This window comes from Nerophis ophidion, linkage group LG06, assembly GCF_033978795.1.
Source record: "Nerophis ophidion isolate RoL-2023_Sa linkage group LG06, RoL_Noph_v1.0, whole genome shotgun sequence".
Classification (NCBI taxonomy): domain Eukaryota; kingdom Metazoa; phylum Chordata; class Actinopteri; order Syngnathiformes; family Syngnathidae; genus Nerophis; species Nerophis ophidion.
In genome coordinates, this window is record NC_084616.1 from 65,688,266 (window position 1) to 65,694,265 (window position 6,000).

Consider the following 6,000-nt stretch of genomic DNA (forward strand, 5'->3'; position numbering starts at 1 on the left):
TTTGATGGTGCTCTGTCCTCAGCACCATGGACAGAGGCAGTGACCTCCACTCCTGCAGGCAGCGCTGGCCACACCTCCCTCCACAACCACTTTTCAAGTAACAGACCAGGTTATTTACTTTCTCAGTTTTCAAATATTCTGTAAAAAGCTATTCAACAATAGATTAGTTACATTAATACATAAACATGCATTGCTTTCAAACAGTTAATATAGATTCAGAGCACACACATCAACTTCATTGGTACTAATTGAATCAATTGGAGAAATAGCCAATGTATTCAACAATACAGGTGTAATCAAAGCTGCAAAGGGCGATGGACGGGACCGCTTTGGCTGCTGCTCCTGCGCTCCAAGCCCGGATAAGTGTTAAAAGATGGATGGATAGTAGCTACTATTAGCAAACAGATAGACTTACCAACTTGGCGTAATATCTTCACATTGACACACTCTCTCGTCGCAACTCAGCCCTGATGGTCGGCACCTGTAAGTTTACAATTAGTTGTAAAATGTTCGACGGTTGTTTTTACGATATGCAGGCAAACGACAACTGTAAAACATACCGGCTTAGCTACGGCACCTGGCAGCCATTTTGGTATAGACAATCAGAGTCCCTCCCTCACGAATGTTGGTGCGTGCGCACCAGCAGCAGACGGTACAAAAAAAAAGTCTCCCTCACTGTGTCTGTGCACGACGGCCATCTTTGAAATGGTTTTAAGTGCAGCGGTTCTTTGAAGGCTGATAAAATCACAACCGTAGCAGTAATTAAGTCTTTCATCAACTTTTAATCAGAAGGGTTCAATCTCTCTCCTGTGGTAGTTTGAAGCCGACACGACAAACGCGCTCAGAAGAGATAATGTTTGAAAAAAAAGGGTGACCGGTTTTTAAAAAACTTTTGTTTTGAAGGGGGAGTTGCAAACTTCATGTTAATTTTTGCTGGGGGTTGTCAATATATAAAATGTAGGTCTAAGTGAGACCTACATAGAGGTTTTATATCATGTCTCTATGACATTCCAACTGGAAATTACAGGCAGTTTTGTCTGTGTTTTCTTCCTAGGAGCAGTTTTCTGTTTTATTCCTAGGGGGCGCTAGAGCGAAATTTTGAGTTTTGGGGTTAGGTTTTTTGATTAGATCGCAATTTTTGCCAGTCCTGATGTGTGTGTACGGTTTGGTGAGTTTTGAAGCATGTTGAGGGGGTCAAATTACAGCTCAAAGAGGCAAAGGTGAGTGTTTTTACAAAACTTGTTTTGAAGGGGGAATTGCAAACTTCCTGTTGATTTTTGCTTAAGGATGTCAGTGTATGAAATCCAGGTATAAATGAGATCTACGTAGAGGTTTTTGTTTCATGTCGCTACGACTTTCTTACTAAAAGTTACAGGCAGTTTTGTCTGTGTTTTCTTCCTAGGGGGCGCAATTTTTAGTTTTGGGGTTAGGTTTTTTTGATTAAATCGCAATGTTGGCTACTTCTGATGTGTTTGTCAAATTTGGTGAGTTTTGAAGCATGTTAAGGGGGTCAAATTACAGCTCAAAGCTGTGGAATAATATTAAAGAAAGAATAAAACGCTAGAAATTTAATAGGGTCCTCTGTCCCAAAGGGACATTCGGTCTCTAACCATACCACATTTTAGTACAACTGATAGTTTCCATCTGTTTCCCCAGGCAGATATCGTAATAAAATAACAGTTACAGAAACAGAAATTGTAATAATTAAAAAAACACAACATTAAAACATAAATTGAATGCTACAAGTGATCACAGACTTAAAGGAGTCATATGTAGTAATGTGGCCAGAAATGGTACTGCAATCATGGTCAAAATTCTGTAGTCTCCTCCGACTCTCCATGACTGAGGTCGCCAGATACGCAGCCAAATCTGAATCCTGCTCCAAGGAACTTCATATGTCAATTGACGAGTCCAATGCTGTAGGTTTCTCTTGTTTATGCTTCTTGCAAGATGGTTTATTATTCCACATTTTACTGATGTCGATTAGCCAAATGTATTTATAAAGGCACACAGCAACATTTTTGTCAGTAGTCCGGACAGATTGTTGGCTTTACCCCGCTTAAATGTCTAGTTTGTGTCAAGTCTTGTTGATCATGTCTTGTTTGGCTATGTTCTGTTGACCTTTGGACTCTTCAAGTTCCTGTTTCTTCACTCTGTTTTGTCACCATGACGATCAATCAGTTCACATGTCCTCACAACTCACACACCTGATTCATTTGAACTCACGCACCTGTTTTCAATCACCACATTACTATTTAAGCCTGTCATTTTCTGTTGGTCGTCCTGTTGCCATCGTGTTCTTTTCTTGTTCTGTGCTGACTTGTTTTACGCCTTGCCATAGTTTCGTGCTTCATGCAGTGCCGAGTAAGTTTTGTTTGATTTATGTTCATAGTCTGTTTATGCGTTAGTTTTGTTCCTTAGCCCAAGTTGTGCCTCCGCTGTGAGCTGTTTTTGTTTGTATCTTTTTTTAGTTCAAATTAAATCATGTTTTGACCTAAACGCCATGTGCCGATTAGTCCGTCTGCCTTCCTTGGAGAACGACTCCGCAGCAAGCTGCGACCCCCCCATCTTGACAGTTTGATTCCACAGACCACCATCAAAATAATTATATACAAACCCTGTTTCCATTTGAGTTGGGAAATTGTGTTAGATGTAAATGTAAACGGAATACAAAGATTTGCAAATCATTTGCAACCCATATTCAGTTGAATATGCTACAAAGACAACATATTTGATGTTCAAACTAATAAACATTTTTTTTTTTTTTTTGCAAATAATCATTAACTTTACAATTTGATGCCAGCAATATGTGAGAAAGAAGTTGGGAAAGATGGCAATAAATACTGATAAAGTTGAGGAATGCTGACCAAACGCCTATTTGGAACATCCTAAAGGTGTGCAGGCTAATTGGGAACAGGTGGGTGCCATGATTGGGTGTAAAAGCAGCTTCCATGAAATGCTAAGTAATTCACAAACAAGGATGGGGCGAGGGTCAACACTTTGTAAACAAATTGTCAAACAGCTTTAAAAAAACATTTCTCAACGAGCTATTGCAAGGAATTTAGGGATTTTACCATTTACAGTCCGTAAAACCATCAAATGGTTCAGACAATCTGAAGAAATCACTGCACGTAAGCGATGATATTACGGACCTTTGAGCCCTCAGGCGGTACTGCATCAAAAACCGACATCAGGGTGTCAAGGATATCACCACATGGGCTCAGGAACACTTCATAAAACCATTGTAAGTAACTACAGTTGGTCACTGCATCTGTAAGTGCAAGTTAAAACTATACTATACAAAGCAAAACCCACTTATCAACAACACCCAGAAACACCGCCGGCTTTGCTGGGCCCGAGCTCATCTAAGATGGACTCATGCAAAGTGGAAAAGTGTTCTGTGGTCTGACGAGTCCGCGTTTCAAATTATATTTGGAAACTGTGGACGTGGTGTCCTCCGGAACAAAGAGGAAGATAACCATCCAGATTGTTATAGGTTCAAAAGCCAGCATCTGTGATGGTATGGGGGTGTATTAGTGCCCAAAGCATGGATAACTTACACATCTGTGAAGGCACCATTAATGCTAAATTGTCCATACAGGTTTTGGAACAACATATGTTGCCATCCAAGCGATGTTATCATGGACGTCCCTGCTTATTTTAGCAAGACAATGCCAAGCCACATGTTACAGCAGCGTGGCTTCGTAGTAAAAGAGTGTGGGTACTTTCCTGGCCCACCTGCAGTCCAGACCTGTCTCCAGGTGAAAATGCGTGGCGCATTATGAAGCGTAAAATACGACAGCAGAGACCCCGGACTGTTGAACGACTGAAGCTCTACATAAAACAAGAATGGGAAAGAATTCCACTTTCAAAGCTTCAACAATTAGTTTCCTCAGTTCCCAAACGTTTACTGAGTGTTATTAAGAGAAAAGGTGATGTAACACAGTGGTGAACATGCCCTTTCCCAACTACTTTGGCATGTGTTGCAGCCATGAAATTCTAAGTTAATTATTATTTGCAAAAAAAAAAAAAGTTTATGAGTTTGAACATCAAATATCTTGTCTTTTTAGTGCATTCAATTGAATATGGGTTGAAAAGGATTTGCAAATTATTGTATTCCGTTTATATTTACATTTAACACAATTTCCCAACTCATATGGAAACGGGGTTTGTATAATATATGATATATTATACAGTATATCGCATAGGCATACTTTGATGGCAAGCCAAGGCCAACAATAAAATTACATTTGGTCAGCATAACCCCATGTTGCATCCAATCTGACGCACTGCATTATATTCCATGTACGCACATCACCATCTTTCAGTGCAGAGTGCAATTCTATGAGCCAACCCACGTTACGCAAAAACCACGTTACACATAAATCGTTTAGCCTACAACTGGCAATACAGAAAGTTTAAAATCATTAATTGTGATGCATAATATTGCGCCGAACAAATACCACCCCATATGTGCCTGATGCATGCACATACAGTACCAGAAGCCGCAAATAGCCGTGCTAATGTTGCAACCCATTTCTTCAGCATATTGAGAACAAAATAGGCCCTGACACTACCCATATCCACATAGGTTTTATTTGTCGAAAATATATATTGCCTTGTCAGTTGGATGACACATCCACATAAAGGCTAACGGGCATATTTTTCCCCAATAGCCTATATGTCGATGTGTCATTGACCGGGCTAACATGCTAAGCATTACACTAGGAGCTGAGCACCATCACACTAAGCATTTGTTGCACGAACATACTACCTTTGTTAGACAAGATCATAGACTGTATTGGACAATATAGTTTACATATACGAAATGTCCATTTTTCATTTATTACCAGTAATATAAAAGGGTGGAGTGCCATCTCCGGGTTGGGGAGGAGACACTGCCCCAAGTGGAGGAGTTCAAGTACCTAGGAGTCTTGTTCACGAGTGGGGGAAGAGTGGATCGTGAGATCGACAGGCGGATCGGTGCGGCGTTTTCAGTAATGCGGACGTTGTACCGATCCGTTGTGGTGAAGAAGGAGCTGAACCGGAAGGCAAAGCTCTCAATTTACCGGCCGTTCTACGTTCCCATCCTCACCTATGGTCATGAGCTTTGGGTCATGACCGAAAGGATAAGATCACGGGTACAAGCGGCCGAAATGAGTTTCCTCCGCCGTGTGGCGGGGCTCTCCCTTAGAGATAGGGTGAGGAGCTCCGTCATCCGGGAGGAGCTCAAAGTAAAGCCGCTGCTCCTCCACATCGAGAGGAGCCAGATGAGGTGGTTCGGGCATCTGGTCAGGATGCCACCCGAACGCCTCCCTAGGGAGGTGTTTAGGGCACGTCCAACCGGTAGGAGGCCACAGGGAAGACCCAGGACACGTTGGGAAGACTATGTCTCTCGGCTGGCCTGGGAACGCCTCGGGATCCCCCGGGAAGAGCTAGACGAAGTGGCTGGGGAGAGGGAAGTCTGGGTTTCCCTGCTTAGGCTGTTGCCCCCGCGACCCGACCTCGGATAAGCGGAAGAAGATGGATGGATGGACCAGTAATATAAAAACATAAATGCCTTACATACCTATTGAGGTAGAAATTAGCACATTTGGCGACGGATTAAAAAAACTTCTCCGCCTTTAATCGTCTCCGTCTTTTAAAGGCATCCCCCATACAAATCCTCGTTTTGTTCCTGGCTTTGTCATGAATAAGTTGAGAATCGTAACGACGCCTTTTAGATTTACTAAACTTTACTTTAGGGGCGTCATGGCGTGGTGGGTAGAGCAGCCGCGCCAGAACTTCAGGATTACAGGTTCGCTCCCCTTCTCTTGCCATCCATCGGGACGGCGTGGCGCAGTGGAAGAGGGTCCCTGGTTCAATCCCCACCTAGTACCAACCTCGTTGTGTCCTGAGAAAGACACTTCACCCTTGCTCCTGATGGGTGCTGGTTAGCGCCTTGCATGGCAGCTCCCTCCATCAGTGTGTGGATATGTGTGTGAATGGGTGAATGTGGAA